Source organism: Rattus rattus, chromosome 10 (genome assembly GCF_011064425.1).
Source record: "Rattus rattus isolate New Zealand chromosome 10, Rrattus_CSIRO_v1, whole genome shotgun sequence".
NCBI classification, from domain to species: Eukaryota; Metazoa; Chordata; class Mammalia; order Rodentia; family Muridae; genus Rattus; species Rattus rattus.
The window spans coordinates 47,360,327-47,381,853 of NC_046163.1; positions in this window are offsets into that span (position 1 = coordinate 47,360,327).

A 21,527-nucleotide genomic window follows, 5' to 3' on the forward strand; every position below is an offset into this window, starting at 1 on the left:
TCCTGATAACAAAAAGTACAATGTATGCCTTATTAATACCAAAAGACAGAACAATAATGAAGCCCTTGGCATATGATATTATGGATTCACATAAAAGCACAGCCAGACTCAGTCTTCCAACTAATGGCGTTTATTCCACAATAGCTTCCCTGCTGACTTGCCTTCTAAAGCATTCTTTTTGATTTCATCAACGAGTTTGGTTTTTTTTTTCCTGGAATGTCCTTCAGTGTGGTTTCGTGGGAAGTTCCTGGACGAGATCAGAGATGAGATTGCTTATCTCTGGGAAACAAAATGTTCTTAGACCTCAGGACAAGTCAGTGGCAAATTGTGTGCATTAGTGGTTGCTAAAGAAACAGCGACAGGAACAGAGTAAAGCCTGGACAACCAAGGCTGAAGTGCTAATTCTTCTAAGCTGGTAGTCATTTTAATTTCCTGTCAATGGGATGCTGTGGAGAAATGTGTCTTAAAATTAAGGACAGTCCCTTTCCCAATGAGTCACTGGTAATTGGTGTCTTTGAAAAGACTGAGAGGGACTTATGACTCGGGGTTTCTCTCTTAATTTGCATTTTTAATTAGATGAGATCTCAAAGGGTTTCCAGCCTTTTCTCTCTTCGCCTCTTGCCTTGCCTTTTTTGGGTTGTTGCTCCGCAATTAGAATTTGTAACAAATGAGTTGCCTGCATATAAATGTCAGCTCTGAGGTAAAATATTATTGTTGCTGAAGAACAGAACGGGGCTCTGACCATAGCTTTTTAAATGAAAGTGCATTCCTCTGAAGAGAGATAATCAGCCGGGCCAGAAGAAAAGAGACTAAGATTTAGCAACAGTTAAAGTCCTTCGTAGGAATGGCTTTCTCTATGGATGTTGGAATGATTCCTGACGCTAGCGTACAACCCCACTTCAGAGAACTTCAAATCCCTATCCAGTCTGCACAGAGTGAGGAAGGAGACAAATTGGGGAACCCACAAGAAGGAGCTGAATCCACCGATTTCACAATGACTTCTGGGCAGAGGGATGCTTTTGGTTGTATCTGCTTTCTCTCTCTCTCTCTCTCTCTCTCTCTCTCTCTCTCTCTCTCTCTCTCTCCTCACTGTCTCTGTCTCTGTCTCTTTCCCCCTTCCTTCCTTTAATTTATTTTTACTCTTTTAATTGTGTGTGTGTGTGTGTGTGTGTGTGTGTGTGTGTGTGTGTGTGTTACAGGAGCCTGTGAGCAGCCTGGCATGGGTGCTGGGAAATAAACCTGGGTCATCTGCAAGAGCAATATATGCTCTTAGGTTCTGAAGCATTTCTTCAGTCCTCAACTCTTGTTTGAATGTTGGAAAATAACAGCAGGGCAGTATCTAGCCACAGATGGCTGAGCCGAAACAATCATTGTAGGGTTACTTTTCCAACTCTCAGCCCTACTCATTCACTCGTGGTTACAAAGCCCACACCACGAGAAATCTCAGCCTGGTGTGCATAACAGACACGGCTCATTGCTTCTGTGGTCACAATACGCACAGACACAACTGCCCCAGCGAAGGCATGCTAAACGTGCCTCGGACACAGACGAAGCAGGGCAAGCATCTGCCACTCTAGGCGAAGATCAGCTAAGCTATTTTTAAGGACTCTTAAAGAAGACAACTCTGTGAACTCCCATGACAGCCCACTAAGCACACTGCCAGGAACCATTTCCCCTCATCCAGCGTGAGCCCCTCATTCTATGGGTAAGCCATTGCTCCCGTGTTCTGTGCTCAGCTGAGAGAGAAAACAGCTGCTCCTCATCCCGCTTAGGTGAGCCTTTTATAGACTTCAAGACGCTGTCTGCCTTCCGTCTACTTGTGACAAGAAAGAAACAGAGCTGCCAACAAAGATAACAATAATAATTTTTACTTGGAGATGGAATTATTATTGCTATGGTTACTCATAGGATCTTTTTTTTTCCAATGGGAAAAAGACATTTATTCAGTACTGTACTTCGCAGAAGAACAAAGTGCTACTAAGTCTACCTTGCTTCAGATGCCTTGTTTACACAGGGACGTCAAACCAGGACCAGCCAAAATATGTCCCATTGCCATTTGGACTAAGGTGGAGAACATGATAAAAACCAGTTCTCCTCTCAATTCCTGGGCTTCAAATGTTGAATGTTTGAGCTAACTAGAATCACCATATTATTAAATCAGGGATTTTGAAGACAGAAACAAGAGTGACTTAGAAGTTATAGCCATTGCTAGGGGAAAGGAATTCTCTCTCTCTCTCTCTCTCTCTCTCTCTCTCTCTCTCTCTCTCTGTCTTCTCTCTCTCTGTCTTCTCTCTCTCTCTCTCCCCTCTCTTCTCTCTCTCTCCTGTGTGTGTGTGTGTGTGTGTGTGTGTGTGTGTGTGTGTGTGTGTGTGTGTGTGTATGTGTGTGTGTTTCTAAGAAAATCCTTAGAGAGGTCACAAAACATTCAGGACAAGCTTATGTATGATTAGTTGTCTGTGTCTTGTGATGTAAAGAATGCCAGCCCTGTGACTTTCCAAAAACACAGCCTCTAATGTCCAGCCAAGGGCCCACCAGTCTCCCATTTTTCATTGCTATAGTTGAAGTTAAAAAAATTCAAAATTAAAGTAAAAATGTCTTCAGGGACAAATAAGGTATTTAGTCATTATCAGTTCTTAGTTCTTGGACCCGAATTAATTTGTTAGTTACAGCCAAATGCAGGCCATTGAGGAAGCAGATTTAGGACTGAGGAGGCAGTCTACACGGAGCAGCTGGGGCAGAGTGAGGGCTGGAACCACGCTGATGGGGCCCTGGCCTGCTGACAGGAAGTTTATGGCTTAGGGTGGTGGTCAGGGAGTGGCATGGAAACAAGCTGACCAATTTCTCAATTTTGCCTTAACCTTCTACTTCATATTCCTATACAACCCATTACTCAACACTGGCCCTTCAGTTAATAAGGTTAAGTTCAGTAAATGAATTTCAGTCTCAAATAATTGTCGCAGCTTTATCCTTATTCACACATTCATTTGCATCCTTTAAGTGGATTTGGGATGACTTAAACCGCAACAAGGGTGTGATATGTGGCACATTACTCAAGAAGTAAGAACACAGCATTACCAATAATTTGATAAAATCACCATCCATCGAGAGAACCCTGGAATTGGTGTCACAACTCCCAGAGGGAATACAGAAACCAGAGAGGAAAAGAACCCTTTATTTTGTCCCCATCACTTCTCTCCAAAGCCTGTGCAGCACAGCACCAGGAGAAACTCCCATCATTCACACAATATTGCTTCTCTGTGGACACCAGTACATGGCCCAGTTGAGCTGTCCATCTGCAGACACATTGGCAAGCCTACTAGCTGGCAGTCTCCAGCACCAATAACACATTCAGGGTCTCCTGCTCTGGCAAATGAGGAAGGGCTCAGCTTTTGGTACTAATAAGAGGAGACTTACTTTGCTAACAAGTTCTTCAAAGAGGCAGGCACCAGCATGAGGCTAAAGAAGCACGAAGGATCCATGAGCCATACCTCAGACAGAGGAACAAAAGGAGTTTCTAGTAGCACATGAGAAAACAAAACAATCTGAGACCTACCAGCTGTCTGACAGCAAATTCAAAGCAATCATTTAAAAAAAAAGACCAGCTATCTTCAAGAAAACAGAGATGAAATCCAAACATATTTGGGAAAAACAGGAAGTGAAAGAAGCTGGGATGGTCAGCAGAGACAAAGGCAGCACAAAGGAGACAAATTCTGAAGCAGAAGAACAAAATAATTGAGCTATAAAAATTCAACCAAGAAGTTTAACATCAGAAGAGAGAAACTTTGTGAAACTGACATGAATGAATATTCATAAAAACACAAGAGAAGACCAAATATATATAACGAAATAAACATTTGAAATCTATGCAAAGAACCAAGTAGATAGTTTACCAAAGAATAAACACAGTGGCCAATAGATGCAAGGTGCTCGATCTCACCAATCCTAAAGAAGAACGTAAGTCAGTGCCATAAGGATGTGTCATCCGGTGCCTGTCAGTGCGTCTACTACACAGAAGAACTGAAGGACGCTGGTGAGGATGTGGGGGAAAGCGCTATTATGTGCTACTGCTGGGAACGTGAAGTTGTGTAGCATTGATAAAAGCAGAGCAGCTCCTCAGGAAGGTAAAAACTGCAGGATGCCACTGTGCTTCTACCGGATCTGTAGCTGAGGACACTGAGAGCAAGAGCTTGAAACACTGCTGAGCTCTGCCCCAGTCACTGCAGCAATATCCACCGTGTCGATACTTAGGACCAAGCTCAGTCCACGGGGAGGTGAATGGAGAAGGGTGTGAGTCAACAATCAACCTTAGAGAAGGAAGGGGCTGGTACCATTCCCAACAGCAGATACAAATCTGGAGGACATCAAACAGAGGGAAATAAGCCAGACAAGTCAGTACTCCAGACACCATTTATGATGACTGTAAGAGAGTTTAGCAACAGGTGAAGTGGTGGGGCTGGACACGTGCATCTACTGTCCATAGTATGTTCTCCTTTCCTGTGTAAGCTAACTCTACTTGACTTTTGTTAGTTGCCACCAGAAAAATCACTAAAACTATGTAGCAGTAGAAACCTGATCAATCCTTAGGGATATAACTCATTTTCATCCCATGAGAAAGAGATACATTCTCATCCAGAATGTATATGCTAAGGTTAGACGCTACTGCAAAGGACAGAGAAACTAGACAACCTTAGAGCGTTCTCCACTCTCAGACAAAGTGAGCCTGGCGGTGCGTAGGTCAAAGGCCATGTGACAGCTCTTTGCCATTAGGAAACAAGCTTCCTTCTAGTGTTCTTTGCTGTCCTTAGCGAGGAGGGCATAGCGCTGGCTCACGGACCGTTCAGTAGGATGGGTGAAGTTCCAGCCTGCGGGTCTAAAGAAAGAAGAGCACACAGCAGAGAGAGTTCTCCATCCTCTTCTGTCACGGTGCCACCGAAGTTCCTAATGGATGTATCCCACCTGTGGCCTATGGGCCACATGCATGCCAGGATAGCTATGAATGCACCCATACGAAGTCGTCAGCTTACTTAGAACATTTTGAGACTTTTGGAAGCTTTTGGGGGGAGATGGATTGCATGGTGGTCAATGTCAAAAGACGGCGGCTCCTGCCAGATCCCATTTATGTGCTCTGAGTTTAGTTAATTAGCCATTCCTAACTGCTATCAGATATGGACGAGGGATGCCTTTTTACCAGGGCTTTTTTTTTTTTTTTTTTTTTTTGGCTTTGGCCTCAGTGATATAGAAGTTCTCTTACAAAGACAAATGAGAAAGTGGAGGGAGGCTTAATAGGGAACCAATGATCTCTGTAAGTCACACAGAGCATGTAGGTGTGCCCACACACACGCAAGGGCTTTCTTCTGGAAAGCACATATTCTGTTCAAGGTCAGGGACTACTGTTCTTTCGAAATGCTCCACCACATGTGCCAACAAAGAGGGAGACAGAGACCACTGGACCTGTGTGACTGCTGGCTTTCCCAGAGAAGCACCGCGGATAACATAGACATGAAGCGATAAAAATTTGCTTCCTGGATTCACAAAGCAGCCTGTTGTAAGGGCTAAAAATTTCCCAGCAGCGTTATAAATTTCCTTTGAGATGTGTCTGTGGAACCAGTGTCTATCTTGCTTCCTCCTGCAGAGATGGGGTGTATTGTATTTTTCCAGGAAGCATGCAAAATGGGATAGTTGGCACACAGCTAAAATAAGTTCTCTAGAGGCTCCTTTAGTCTTAGACAGATGCAGTCTCTCTGTGAGGCAATCTGGATGGAAGAATGCTGCGTCCTTTCGCTTCTGGATGAGAAGTCCTAACATGTAGAGGGGTCTTCAGAGCCCATGGGAACAGTAACCATAAACACGGAGGTGAGGAGAGCAAATGGAGTTGGAAGAAGACGGGGACCGAGAGGGAAGGAGGGTCACCCTCTTGAAAGAGAGCGCTGTATATTTTTTTAATGTCGGATCTGCCAGCAAACTGCTGGCAGTAAAAGGAAGATCCCAACTCACCTTGGAACGTGCACATACTTTTGAATTTATGAGAGAGGACATCTGTGGAGCCTGAAAAGGAAATATATTCAGAGCAGGCAAAGAGATATGCTTTTTGGGTGTTTTCTGGACTAGAAATTGAGACTTGCCCCAGGTTTGCATTGGGACCCTCCTATACATTGTTCAGTTCTTGAATTATCCCCCATCATATTAACCTCTGAGAACTCATGGATAGATGCCTGCACTGTCTCAGAGCAAGGAATTGTTTCCCTAACCCACTTAAGATGTCTTCTAGTCACCAAGATCCCTTCTCATGGGGCTTGTCCTCCCACTCAGGAGGGTCCTGTGGGTGACTGGTAGCCTTGCTGTCACCACCAGATTTAGGTTATGAGGTAGCTTTCTTTCTTAAAAGTTAAAACTCCAGTAGATTAATTGAGGCTGTAGTGTTTGAATATCATTTAGAAAATATGCCTTTCTTTTTTAATAAAACATGATGTAACTAATTTTTTTATATATATGTATGTCTTTATATAAATATATACATGTGCTCAAGGATGCCAAAAGAGGGCATCAGCTCTCCTGAAGCTGGAGTTCAAGGCAGTTGTATGCTGCCTCTTGTGAGTGCTAGGAACCAAGCTCTGGTCTGAAAGAGCCCCAAGGGTTCTTAACTGTTAAACCATCTCTTCAGCCTGCAAATATGCATATTTTAATTTCACTTCATAGGTTACTTCAGGACTCCTCAAAAAAAATAAAAAGAATTTTAAAAAGAGAAGCAATTGCAATTTCATGTTTTAACAGAATGCAAAAGAATTAATGTAATGTTTAAGCCAAAGTCTGTAGAGCTGGATCATGGTTTAACTGAGAGGCGTTTAAGTGCTGTATGTCTATGGGGAAGATACTTGGCCTCACAGTGTCCCAGTTGCCACATGGGTTAAGGTCAAAGCAGAATTCTTACGTCAACATCAGCACCTTGTAAGATCTTTACCAATGCTGGCAATTATTATAAATGAGCAGAATGCCACTTGCTACTGAACAAGATGCCTTTCTCGACATTCTCTGTGATTTCAAGAAAGCTAATCCTTCACAGGGAAAGGAGTTTCTTTTCTCAACCTGTCTGGATAATGATGGGCACCTTTTCCACATGCTCCTCACTTACTGCTCAGAATTCTTGGGTCAAACTTCCTATTCTCAGTGACTATTCAGACAACCAGAACATGGGACTACAAGGAGCTAATCCTTCACTTAAAGTATTTGAAGAGTTCTCAGTTCCTCTGATCCTCACGCTCTTGCGGTGACCAGTCATGGTAGACCACACTGGCTTCCTGCCTTACAGCTTCAAGGCCTTAGAGCTTCATGCCTCCTCATCCAGCCACACATCTATCCTGCCCACTTTTACCATCCTCCCAAGGACAGCACCTGTCTCAGTTCTTTTTCCTTTTTTCTTGCTGTGATAAGACACCCAGGACCAAGGCAACTTGTAGAAGAAAAAAGAGTTGAATTTGGGGCTCACAGTCTCAGTGGGTTAGAATTCATGACCGTCACGGCAGCAATCAGGTAACGATGACCCTGGAGCAGAAGCTGATCGCCTACATCTTGATCCACAAGCACAAGGCAGAGAGAAAGTGTAATTAGGAATGGCGTAGGCTTTTGAAACACAAAACTCCACCTCCAGTGGCATATCTCCAGAGGTCACACGTGATTATTCCCAGTTTTCCACCAACTGGGACCAAGCATTAAATATAGAAGTCTATGGCCACTATCATCCATCTGCCAAAGCATAGATGATCAACAAGAATGGGACGTCACATTCCTCCAAGAGACGAGCCTTTGGCTAATCTGGGAAGAGGCTGCATTGGTTACTTTCCCATCCCTTTGATAAAGCACTATGGCAATAGCAACTTAAGGAAGAGTTATTCTGGATTACGGTTCAGTAAGCTCCAGAGGAAGGGAGTTCCTTCCTACTGATGGGTGAGACATGGCAGTAGGCAGAAATGGTATCAACAGTAAAGTTCCGGGGCCAGGGATTTGGCTCAGTGGTAGAGGACTTGCCTAGCAAGCGCAAGGCCCTGGGTTCAGTCCCCAGCTCCGAAAAAAAAAAGATCACATTCCATTCATACACAGAAAACACACACACACACACACACACACACACACACACACACACATATGCACACACACACACACACACACACACGAGAGGGAGAGTTAGAGGACACAGAGAGAGGGAGAGAGATAGAGACAGAGACAAAGAAACAGAGGGAGAGACAGAGAGACAGAGAGAGTCTGTAAACATTCCAAGTCCTTCCCCAGAGACATACTTTTTCCATTAAGCCTAAAGATTCCATAAGCTCCCCAAACGCAATTATCACTAGAGGACAAAGTCCTGAAATACATGAGCCCGTGGGGGGCATTTCTCATTCAAATCACCACAGAGACCATCAGAAAAAAACTACTTCTCTGCTCCTCTTCCTGGATGGACTATCCCGAGAAGGTGCTCCTGTGAGATCAAACCATCAGTTACAGGAGACATCCAGAAAGATGGACTTGAAGTACAACTTCTGGTTGCTTAGCCATCTTCTCTGCCTTAGTCCCATTTCTCCTGGCTTTCACTTCTCTTGAGCTGCAACCCCTCAATGAACTAGCGTCACCTGGCTTTTACCTCAACCTTGCTTTGTGAGGAACCCAGCTTACAACCAAATCTACAGTTTCCATTTTAACTGAGACTGACTTCTCTTCACATAATTTGTGTATTTGCATATTCAAAGCTCCTTCCTTGTATGATGACTTGATTCTTGGCCATGATTTGAATGTATCTACCAGTACATTTTGTGGGGGAGGTAAAAGTTAAATTTACTAACTTTCAGTGTTTTCTTCAACATTTGTTTCTCTGAAGAATCCGAAGAAATCTTAAATTTCTTAGAAATCTTACATTTAAAAAACTGCCTTCCTCTTTTAGATCAATGTAACTGAGAACCTGAGAGAGGTTGTCTCTTAAGCGTTGTCAGCCCTAATTCTACCTAAACTAGCTAATATTCTCTCCTCATGGCTCCTCGTTAGGGACCTCACCATTTTGGCCCTCTTTACTTTTTTATCTTGTAGGGTGATGAGCCTTTCTTTGATCTGCCTATGGTGACATTCTTACCCCCACTTCTGGTAATGAATTCTAGGACCTCTGTCAGCTGCTGTCACATAATACCTTTAGCATTTGTACTCTGTTATTTATACAGACTGAATGTGACATGTAACAAGATATGATGTGAATTTGACTCAGGTGTATTGTGTCTCCTTAAATAAGCCTTAGCTCAATATTATTCATGAGGATGCTATTCACTATTGAGTTATGATTATGACTTTATGGCTATATGGAAATAATATCTACTAAAAGACCCAGCATATTTTAATACCTATTTGCTTTCTCTTCTTTCTCCTCTGCTGACTCAAGAAGCCTCCCCCACTCCTTTTTTTCTTCTCTTGACTGGTGGCTAATTCTGAGACAGATGGCGCCCTGCTTCTATTCTATCTGGGTTTGTTCTACCTTTTTTTAATGATGGGAATAATCTGTCATGTGGAAAAAAATCATTCAAGTATTAACCTGACACCCCAGTCCCCTGTCACCACCTAAGATGTAAAACTACGAGGAGATAAAAGTCTACAAAAACAAATTTTGGATTTGCATGTGTGCATTGTGTATGTATGTGGCTATGCAGGAATGGAGGCCCAAGGAAGATGAGGTGTCCTACTCTATCCTTCTTCATCTGATTCCCCTGAGACAGGGTCTCACATTAAATCCAAGGTAGGCTGGCAGCCAGCAATCAAGTAATATTGCTGATACTACATTGGGGTTACAGGCATGTGCATGATGTCACCAAGCTTTGTTCATGAGTGTTGGGGCCTCGAGCTCAGACCTTCATTTTTGCATAGCAAGTATTCTTACCCACTGAGCACTCTCCTTACTGCACTTTAGATGGACCATTCCACCTCAACATTTGGAGAAGAGAAATGGAAAATGGGTGTTTTAAGCCAGAAAATGTGACTTTTGAGTAATGAAAGTATGACCTTTAAGGACAAAGGGATTAAAATGATTGTCACATGCGTTGACTTGGAAGAAGCCGTTGGGCCTATCTTCTCTCCTGTGAGAAAATTAAATTCTCAGGAAAGGCAGAGGATGCCCCACAGGTACATCTTTAAGAGGGGTATCTGCATCCTATCCTACCCCACCCCAGTTCCAGTCATACTCTGTGGAGGAACTTCCTGAAGGATCCTAGTATGCTTGAAGGGGATTAGCAGTAACAGCATTTGTGACCTGCACAGAGAGGATCTCTAGTAGCCTGACAAGTCTGCTCATGAGCCATAGTGATGCTGGAGAAAACTCATACTATCTCAGTTATTATTTGACCTTCAGTGACCTTGTAGTTGGGCTATAAGGTCTGTAGTGTGGCTAATGACCCGGCTGAAACGTCATTACGTCCGCCAGAGAAGGAGGAGGATGATACAAATGACTTGTTTGCCTTGAGAAGTCACAAATGCTCTTTACGTTAATTCACTATTAATAAAAATCCCCAAAGACTCATGATGGATTGAAGATCTACTATGTGTCCGAGCTTTGTCTGAGCTCAGATAGTCAATGTCACTGTATACAGATTCTTTATCAATAAGAGCTATCTGGGAACATGGAGAATAGGTTCTCTTTTCTACCTTCTACCTTGAAGCCCCACCAACTCTTCAGCCTCTCACTTCCCACTCACCATTTCCAACTAGGGCTGTTAATTTTAAAAACAGCAAAAACTACCACTGATGGATATGAACTGCAGTGGATGAGAACTTTGGGGAAAGTTGCTGAACAGCGTTGGGGGGATGGGGGGATAGTGCTCTTCATGAATGCTGAACGAGCTGAACAGCTATCCACACAGTCAGTGACTCTAGCACCACTGTGTCCTCTGCTTCTCTCCTACAAGATGGGAGGCTGCATCTTTGCAAGGCTTCCAGGGAACAGGAGGGCCCATCAATTTCAACCTAAAACTATTAAAATGTTACTTTGTTAACAATAATTAAGGTGTTCAGCCAGGACTCCCTAGAGATCCCAGTTGGAGTCAGGGTCATATTTTTCTCCTATAGCACCTCAGGGGTCTTAAATTAACAAAATCAAGGGAGGGGGCAAAAACGAATGTGGGCAAGGAAGGAGAAAGGGAAAGGAGATGCTAGTTTTCAGGACATCTTTTGTTTTTCTTCTTTAAATTTTCTTGGGGTGGCTTTGCGTGCCTCTGTGTGTGTGTGTGTGTGTGTGTGTGTGTGTGTGTGTGTGTGTATGCACATCTATGCATGTAAGAATGGAGGCCAAAAGTGTACACTGGATGTCTTCCTTAATTGCCCTCTACCTTGAATTTTGGGGCAGTCTCATTATCTTGGGACTCAACAATTTGGCCAGAATAGCTGTCCAGAAAGTGCCAAAGGTTACCAGTAAGGGATCTCTCTGACTGCCCCCTCAGTGCTGGGGTTATAGATGCTGCTGTACCTGACTTTGTACGTGGGTGCTAGGGATCCAAACGCAACTCTCCATGCTGACAGAGCAAGCACATAGTGATTTAGACATCTTCCCAGCCCAAACCATCTTTCTCCTAAAGCCACTTCCTCTTCTAAAGTATCCTAGAGCACTCATCCTGCATTTAATCTGAAAATGCTTAAAATGAATATTGGTCTGATCTAATTCTTCCAGTATGAGTTTTTAAGTCATCAAAGACGCTACAATTTTCCTTCAATGTTGGCTGATACAATACGTAATCATAGTGCTATAGACTGTGTGTGTCAATGCACTCTGAGAAACACCTCGTCGTCTAGCTTGTACTTCTGGAATCTTATTCTTATTTCCATTCTTCAGCTTGGTTCCCAACTCTGCTTCTACCTTCATCCTCACAAGAAATCCCCAGTGCCCACCTTGCAAGCTTGTAACACTCCAGAAAAGATACCGCCACTTATAAATCAGCCTAAGGAAGTTTCCTACAGAACAATCCCTCGTATGGACCTCTGAGGACACCTGATATTAAAACCAAGGCTGTGGACTTCAAGCTTCAGGCACATCGAAAACTTAGAAGACACCAGAAAATAAGGGTTAGCTAATTAACTGTCTATTGACAGTTTAATGGGCCGAATTATTTTTGCTTTTTCTCGTTCTGCCTAGGTGCATAAGGACTGCAAGGTCTATACTGCATTCTGCGTGGAAATGGTTTTGTGTCATGAAAAAAAATTCCAAGAGTCTGCTTTACCAAACTCTAGGTGTATTAGTAAGGATTCTCTAGAGCCACAGAACTTATTATGGTAGTCTCTATATAGTAATGGAGTTTGTTGATGACTTACAGTCTGTAGTTCAACTCCCCAACAATGGTCAGCAGCAGGTGTGAATAAAGTCCAACGATCTAGCAGTGGCTCAGTCCCACAAGGCAGGCAGGCAAAGAAGAGAGAATCTTCTTTCTTCCAATGTTCTTATGTAGGTCTCCAGCAGATGATGTGTCCCAGATTCTTGCTGTCTGCCATCCTCTATTCCCTGTTTCTTTTGATCCCTTCCCCATCCCTTTCAGTGAATACAACATTCTTGAGTTCTACAACAGAAGAATATGAAGATTGTCCCTTTGGTGAGCCGCAGAGGTAAACTGAGCCTACCTTTTTAGAGTGTGCTTCTGAGAATCATTTTAAAGTTTCTAGAAACATCAATACTGAGAGTAGAGGACTAGAGAAGAAAGCAGAGAGGAGTCCTGCCTTACAGCTGCCCACTGGAGCCCAGCTTGTCTCAGCCAACTCCCACAACACCCAGGATGCAATGCTTATTTATAAAGTAAATGCTTATTTCTAGACACCACTGAAAATGTGCACTTACAACATAGCAGTAGTTGACTGGTGTAAAAACTATAAATTATAGAATATGTGATTGCTTTCCAATGACCTAGCTTTCTGGAGTGAGGCCAGGGACAAGCTCTAAGTTCTGAAAAGATGCTAGGGGAGCTCTGAAAGTCTTCAAAATTCCACAGAACAGTAATTTTTCCCCCTGAACAATTCCCTGCCACTCACATTGTTCTCATTTCTCTCATCTCTCTCCTTCAATTTTTTATTACTCTTTTTCTGCTTTAACTCAAAATGTCCAAAAACAAAACAAAATAAAAACAAAACACAAAACCCTTGAAAGTTCTTTAAAAAGCCGATCTGAAAGAGAATGTTAAGTCTACCCTCTTGACTGATGGAGGGACCTTGTTTCGTACCTGAGTATCTTAAGGCATGCCCCATCCTATGACACAAAGATGATGAGACAGAGAACCAGGAGGGGGTAGGAAGAAGGAAGGATAGACATAGTGTTCAGGGAGTCTAGCGCTTCTGTTCAGTGACATATGGCCTCAGTTCTAGAGATCAAGCCAGAAGCAGAAACTCTCCTACCTTAGGTTCCATATTGTGTCTAAAGAACTAATTCCCCCAGAAAACAACTTTCTCCCCTAGGCTGAAACTCAAGGACACAGATCTTTGCCTTGTCCTCTGACTCATCTTCACTTCCAGTCATGCCTGGAACATGCTAGACATTCAACACACATTTGTTGAATGGAAAACATAACCGGAATCTCCCAGAGCCTAGGGTAGTTTCTAAACGGTGTAGTTTGCTGGGCATTCAAACCATCCCTGACTTCACCGTCACCATGTTCGTCTCACACAAACATGACACACAGCAGTTTGCGGCTTCCAGCTCTGTCTGCCTTTCCCCGGGATAACAGGAGCAGCCCTGAACAGTAGACACATGCTTTCTGTGGACCCAGCTCTTTCTTTGTTCTGAGAGTCCTGTATTAATTCTCACTTCTCTCTTTGCCTCAAGTCTTCAGCACCACATTGTTCCTTACGATTAAAACATTTCCGGCACTTCTTGAGGGTGGGGAGGGGTGCCGGCTTAATTTTTCAGCCCTTTAAAATGTATCTTTAGTCGACAAGTAACTGCGTTTCTGGGGCACAATGTGCCTCTTGAACCTATGCATGTATCATAGACTTTACTGGGTGTGTAACATACTGAATTTGCATATTTCTGTGACATGGGATGCACTCTTACAGAGGCATATATGCCTTTGGAAACTGAGATACAGGAAGTGAATAATTTACTTAGTACCATATGAATAGCCGGAGATGGAGCTGAGGCTTGAACTTGCTGGCAGAGATTTTTCCACACTGCTCCAAAATGCCCTCCTCCAGACATTTAGTTCTTTTTCTGGGTCAGTTTTAAACCAATGACTCGGATACATTCCTTTGAAATCTCTGGAAGTATAAAGTGGGCCATGCACTGCTATGCTAATACTAACTACATTCTGGTAATGAAGGTGGCTGACACTTCTAGAACATTCTATAGCGTGGGAAACACCCTCAGACACAGTCCCGTTTGCTATGGAAAGCCTTGGGTAAAGTGATGGCTTTCTTGGCAGGTACCCACTCCCTCTAGAATGAGGAAAGCACCGAGGTCACAGTGTTAGATAATGACCCTTTGGTTCGGCTGCTTTTCAAACCCTGTGTGTACAACGGACCGAGCCGGACCTCCGCTTAGATCATTCTTGGGGTCTGGAGCCTGGAAGTGAGGTAATCGAAAAATGGAGCAAGAGCAGCGAACAAGAGGCAGAGAGAAGTCTTCGCATCACTGAGGCAAACGCTGACAGGAGTGTGCACAGTAAAATATTTTACTACGAGGCAGAATTACTCCAAAGACTGATGGACTCGCTCGCGAGACCCACTCACATTTATGAAGGTCATAAGTTACCGACGCCTGGCTCACTCACAGGAGCACAGCCATCACCTTTTATGGGTGAAACTTCCTGCAATATATTAAACTCTCTAGAAAACAGACAAGGGGTTTATGGCAAACGATAACTTTAATGCCTAGAAACCATTTGGTGATTTTGGGAGGATTATTAGTAACAAGGGCAAGATGCTGAGCTGTTTCCAGGCCCGGGCCTTCTCTCTCTCTCTCTCCTGCCTGCTCGCAATAGTCTTCATTTTATCTCAGTGTTTCAGCCAGAAATGTCGACCGCAAGGTGGAGTGGAGTGTTGGGGAAGGCATCTAAGCAGGGTAGAGCTTTGGAAACCCTGTGCATTTGGAGGAAGTAAATTGAAGGGCAAGGTGGGGGTGTCATCTCAATGAAGACATTGATCTACCTCAGGATTCAGAGAGGGCCTTGCTCATCAAAGTCTGCTATTCTCAAGATCTTCTCTAAATGCCCAAAAGCCTCAGCTCTCAGCTCCGAGAGGGATTTAAATGGCTACGCAGAGGGCTGTGCCGGAAGACCTGGCCATGGAAAAGGCCTCAGAGAGGTGTATCAAGAGGGGAAGCGAGACAGTTGCTCCCTGCACGCAGCCTCATTTCCTGCGATCAGAAAGGGGCCAGGAGTTGCCCCTATAAAAACAACAGGGGATTGTGCGTGCCAGTGTGACTCTGGGAAGCTGATTTCTTTATTCATAGTGGAGGCAGACAGAGTTCTTCCACGAGGCTCTAGGAGTCTCACTTCTCTGCTCTAGCCGTTCTTAGATCCGGTTCTTCAAATACTGTATATCCTGTTTCTCCAATCCCTGCTTTTAAAAGCACTTTCAACCTAGCACCAAGCTCCCGAAGCAGCTCGCAAAGAAACTGAAATTCCCTGGAAGGGGGCGGTTTAGAAGCCCGGTTTCCAGTTCTTCCCAGTGCACAACCGACTGACTGACCTAGGACTCCCATTTCTCCTCTGAAAATGGCCCCCACCTCAGTACACTGTAATGAGTCTCCTTCTCTGGTTCCTGAGATTATCAACTGTCTGCCTCTTCTCAACTCCAAGAGTGCAGTCCTAGGTCCCAGCTCAGCTCCAGTATCTTGATGCCTGACCTCTTCAGACAGTGGCGGGATGAACTCCATCCGCTTCCTGCTGATGAGTGATACAGAAATAGCCAAAGCTATTTTGCACACTTGAGAGGCAGCCCTTCTCCAGGAGCAGAGAGCAGTGGGACCCTCTGAGGATGGGCCAGGCAGCATGATGTCCTGTCTGTTCCTCCTAATTAGAGAGGTAGGCTTGTCCTTCCAGTTGTCATGGAAACCCTCATTTCCTTCTACCTTGCCCCACAGCACACGTGAGAGCATAGTCACATGGGGATACACACTCCCCCGTCCCCCAGAACAGGGTGCTCTCTCCTCTCACATCTGCGAATCTCAGCTCACTGTACTCTATCACTAGTATATTGCTGTTGGACGAGGGCTATCTTTGGGCTGGTTATGAGATTGTCTTTATCTCCTATAATGCCTCTACTTTTACTCAGACTTCACGGATATAACCTTCTTTGGTGCTTGAAACTTAAATTCAACCAACTCTCTTCTCGTTTAAGATATTTTTATTGATACTTTGAGAACTTCATACAAGAGTATGTTTTGACAATGTTTACCCCATCCCATTCACTCGTCTCCTTAACTTCTCCTAGATCCCCTTCACCCCCCACCCCCATTCTTTCCAACTCTTTTGTTTAATATCCTATTATTGCTGTTTTTAGTGTCCATATACTCCTGAGTACAGAGACATCCACCGGAGTGTGGTTGGCCTACCAGGAGCCACACCCTTAAAGGAAACAAATTCTTCCTCCTCCAGAAGTTTTCAACTACCCACAGCAGGAGCTTGTGAATGTGTAACTACTCCATGCTAGGATGCTGACGGACTTGGTCCTAGGTAATCCTTGTGCAGACCAAAGCTGTGGTGAGTTCATGCGCGCAGTTGGTCCTCACAATTTCACTTCACCCTCCCTGACCTCTGCCTCTTGCAGTCTTTCTGCTCCATTTTCCAAGATGGTCCTGGAGCCTTTGGGAAGGCATGAGATGTAGTTTCCCTGTTTGTGTCTGAGTGTTTTATGGACACTAATTCTCCGTGCTTTGCCAGCTGTGGAAACTCTCTTCTTTGACATTGACTTTGTCTTCCAAAGACTTTTTTTTTGAGGAGGAATTTCTGGGGCTGTGGGAAAAACTTGAAGGCCTCTTGAACCCTTCAAAATGCCTATGACATAATTCATCCAACATGGCATTGTTCCTCACAGTTTTCTGTCACCAGAAATGTTTACTTGGTACTAACCAACTAACTGCCAAAAGTGTGTAGAGAGATGAGACTAACTAAGGGACGGTTGATATTTAAAAAGTGCGTGTGTGGTGAAAAAGCACTATGTCATTAGACAAATATTAGTGACATTTATCACTGATTGCTGGAGACATTCCCATTGTTAATATCAGTCCACTTAATTCACATTTTATTAGAATTTTTAAAAGAAGTTCATACATCCGATTTCCCAGCAAATTCTTATTTCTTTAGCTCAATATCACTTAAAATGTCAAATGTGTTGCCAAAATAGATAAATTGAATTTTCTTGACCTATCATGCTGTCTCTATTTTCAAAATACAAAAATTATTCATAGCAAATCTATACTAATTCTAGACATTACTTTTAAAAATACTTGTCATTTATTAATTCTCTGTTGTAAACCTCCTAAACTAGGACTACTTCCTTTGCTAGGGTTATTTCCAAATTAACCATTACATCCCTCTAGCAGACACTGTCTCCTGTAATCTGAAATTGGATCTAGTGGTTTGATATGTTTCTTTTTTGTTTTTTTTATTGGATTTTTAATTTACATTTCAAATGTTATCCCCTTTCCCCCACCCATCTACCCTTCCCTTCTCTGCTCCCCACCCTGACATTTCCCTACACTGGGGGATCCAGCCTTGGCAGGACCAAGGGATTCTCCTCTCTCTGGTGCCCAACAAGGCCATCCTCTGCTACATATGCAGCTGGAGCCATGGGTCTGTCCATGTGTACTCCTTGGATAGTGGTTTAGTCCCCGAGAGCTCTGGTTGGTTGGTATTGTTGTTCTTATGGGGTTGCAAGCCCCTTCAGCTCCTTCAATCCTTTCTCTAACTCCTCCAATGGGGACCCTGTTCTCAGTTCAACAGTTGACTGGGAGCATCCACCACTGTATTTGTCAGGCTCTGGCAGAGCCTCTCAGGGGACAGCTATATCAGGCTCCTGTCATCATGCACTTCTTGGCATCAGCAATATTGTCTGAGTTTGGTGGTTGTATGTATATGGGCTGGATCCCCAGGTGAGGCAGGCTCTGAATAGCCATTCCTTCAGTCTCTGCTCCAAATTTTGTCTCCATATCTCCTCCTATGAATAGCTTTGTTCCCCCTTCTAAGAAGAACTGAAGCATCCACACTTTGGTCATCCTTCTTGAACTTCATGTAGATACTTCTGTGGATTGTATCTTGGGGAATCCAAGCCTTTGAGCTAATATCCACTCAGTGAGTGCATACCATGTGTGTTTTATTGTGATTGGGTTACCTCACTCAGGATGATATTTTCTAGTTCCATCCATTTGCCTATTAATTTCATGAAGTCATTGTTTTTAATAGCTGAGTAATATTCCATTGTGTAGATGTACCACATTTTCTGTATCCATTTCTCTATCGAAGGACATCTGTGTTCTTTCTTATAAATAATGCTGCTATGAACATAGTGAAACATGTATCCTTGTTATATGTTGGGACATCTTTTGGATATATGCCCAGGAGTGGTATAGCTGGGTCCCCTCAGGTAGTACTATGTCCAATTTTCTGAGGAACCTCCAGACTGATTCCAGAGTTGTACCAGCTTGCAATCCCACCAACAATGGAGGAGTGTTCCTCTTTCTCCACATCCTTGCCAGCACCTGTTGTCACCTGAGTTTTTGATCTTAGTCATTCTGACTGGTATGATGTAGAATCTCAGGGTTGTTTGATTTGCATTTCCCTGTGGACTAAGGATGTTGAACATTTCTTTAGATACTTCTCAGTCATTTGATATTCCTCAGCTGAGAATTCTTTGTTTAGCTCTGTACCCTATTTTTTAATAGGGCTACTAACTTCTTGAGTTCTTTGCCCTCTAGTGGATGTAGGATTGGTAAAGATCTTTCCCCAATCTGTTGGTTGCCATTTTGTCCTAATGGCAGTGTCCTTTGCCTTACAGAAGCTTTGTAATTTTATGAGGTCCCATTTGTCAATTCTTGATCTTAGAAACATAAGCCATTGGTGTCTGTTCAGAAAATTTTCCCCAGTGCCCATGTGTTCGAGGCTCTTCCCCATTCTTTCTTCCATCAGTTTGAGTGTATCTGGTTTGATGTTGAGGTCCTGGATCCACTTGGACTTGAGGATTAGATATGTTTCTTAAAGATCATAGCTCCATGGCTCTCTCTGAAAATGAAAGCAGGGTGCTTCCATCCGCTTTGAGGACTGAGATCCTGGGAGGGACATTCTCTTACTACTTCTACAACTAATTTGGGCTGTGGCTTCTTTCTTCGAACATTTTTTTCTTTCTTTCTTGATCTTTGAAGAAAAATAAAGAATTAAGAATTACCCTTCATTTTTGGTAAAGTGTATGAGAAATCTGCTCCTGAGAGTGCCAAGGTCCACATGGAACGGGGCAGATGACTTGCTTGTTTCTCACTCTCAGAGTGGCTTACGCAGGCTAAGGGGCTCCTTAGAGCCTCCCTTGTCTTCTCTGGAATATATTTTGATTCAGGAAAATTGTTTCATCTCCTGTAATCTCTTGTTTGCTCCTATAAAAAGCTGAAATAATCTGTGAAGTATTTGTTGTTGTTGTTTTATTTTGCTTTATAACATTTACATATGCTTGAACAGTTTCTTTTAGGAAATGCATTCTTGCATCTCAGTCTAAATGTCTACCGTACAAGTAGAGTTTTCAGTCTGTCTTCTTATCCTTTCTTCACTGGGGGGAAGATATCTTGCATGGGTTGAGCCACCGTTGTGTGACATGAATATTTTCTTATAAGTCAAGGTTAGCTACTAGTCACTTGCTACACAATCAGTACCATCCAGACTCTATATGCTACACACTGACCCACATCTCCCCAAAAGCTTATGTTGAAGCCCAGTATGACTGTGCTGAGAGACACAGAAGGGATAAGGTTAAATGAGGTTGTGAGGATAGGGCTTTGGTCTGATGAATCTCCTTCCCTCCTTCTTCTCTCTCTTTCCCTCTCTCCCTTATTGCTACCCCTTTGTTCTTATCTCTTCGCAATACATTTTGTAGTATTCAGCAAGAAGGCAGCATTATGGAAGGTAGGATGGGAGCCCTAACCAGAAAGCCAGGCTGTCAGACTTTGGTCTGGACTTTTGGCCTCCTGGACTGTGAGAAATAACTTCCTTCTGCATCCTATGCAGCTTGGGATCCGTTGTTTCAGCAGCCTGAGTAGACCAATCCACCATAGAGTAGGCACCAACATCAGATCACATACTGCACTTAAATCAAGAGCTGAGCTTCTAATTGTTGTTTGGCCCCGAACAAATGACTATTTTCTTACAGTCCAAGTCACTTCATTTGTAAAACAAGGCTTTTAAATTTTATTATGCCTGTCTCACAGGATTGCCTTTTAGATTAAAAGAATAAGGTGTGAAATCACTTGCTTCCCAAGTTGGCCACTCTGTGGAATCATCTAAGACTCTTCTAAAACTGCTCATGCCGACCTCCTACCTCATATACTGCCAAGAGTCTTTTAAAGGAGCTTAGAGCAGCTCAGGTAACTCAAAGTTACAACAAGGTTTGGAAACGAGGGCATCATCACAATAAGCTCCAGAGCTAGTGTCTGGTAAGTATTAGCTTTTCCTCCTGGCTTTCTCTTCCATGATACAGCATCTGACAGCAGCTCAGAATACCCAAGTATGGCGCTCTGTCTGGGTTGAACAGGTTAGATAATTCTGGCAAGAACTGATGGCTTGAAAATATAATAATCTTTGCCCACATGGGTCTGACATGCTTGTGGAAAAGTTTTTGTTTTTTTTAAAGATTTATTTATTTTATGTATGTGAGTACACTGTAGCTGTCTTCAGACACACCAGAAGAGGGCATCGGATCCCATTACAGATGGTTGTGAGCCACCATGTGGTTGCTGGGAATTGAACTCACGACCTCTGGAAGAGCAGTCAGTGCTCTTAACTACTGAGCCATCTCTCTGGCCCCTGTGGAAAAGTTTTTGATAGAATCACTGTTCTTATATTCATTCATCCATGTTTAGACTTGTCCCGTTCCCTTGGATCTGCAATCTGCTGCTTTCTCGAGTCAGTATACAAACTTGCCTTTGGTCTCTTGTCTTTTTTTTCCCTCCCCATCCTCTAGAAACACACCTCTGACCAGGGCCTTTTCCATCTCCCAAGTCCCTCAGACCTGTAAGGGCTGCTGTCAGAAGTGGCTGCACCTACCAGTAGGTCTGTCACTTAAGAAAGAGGCTGCATCTGTCTTCTGTCCCTTGGAGCAATTACCTCTCAGCTGGGCACTCCCAAGGTACACTCTGATCCCCTAGTTGCATAATCTCAACATGAGATTGCTCCCTTGCCTAAATACTCACTCTTTGGAGCACATCATCTTCAGGACTTGACAGCTAATTAATAACTTCCATTTTCCAGCTAAGGAATCGTAAAAAGATAAATGCCCATCTTTCAACCCCTAGCTCTCATTATCGCTGATGATCACATCTCCCAATTCAGGACAAG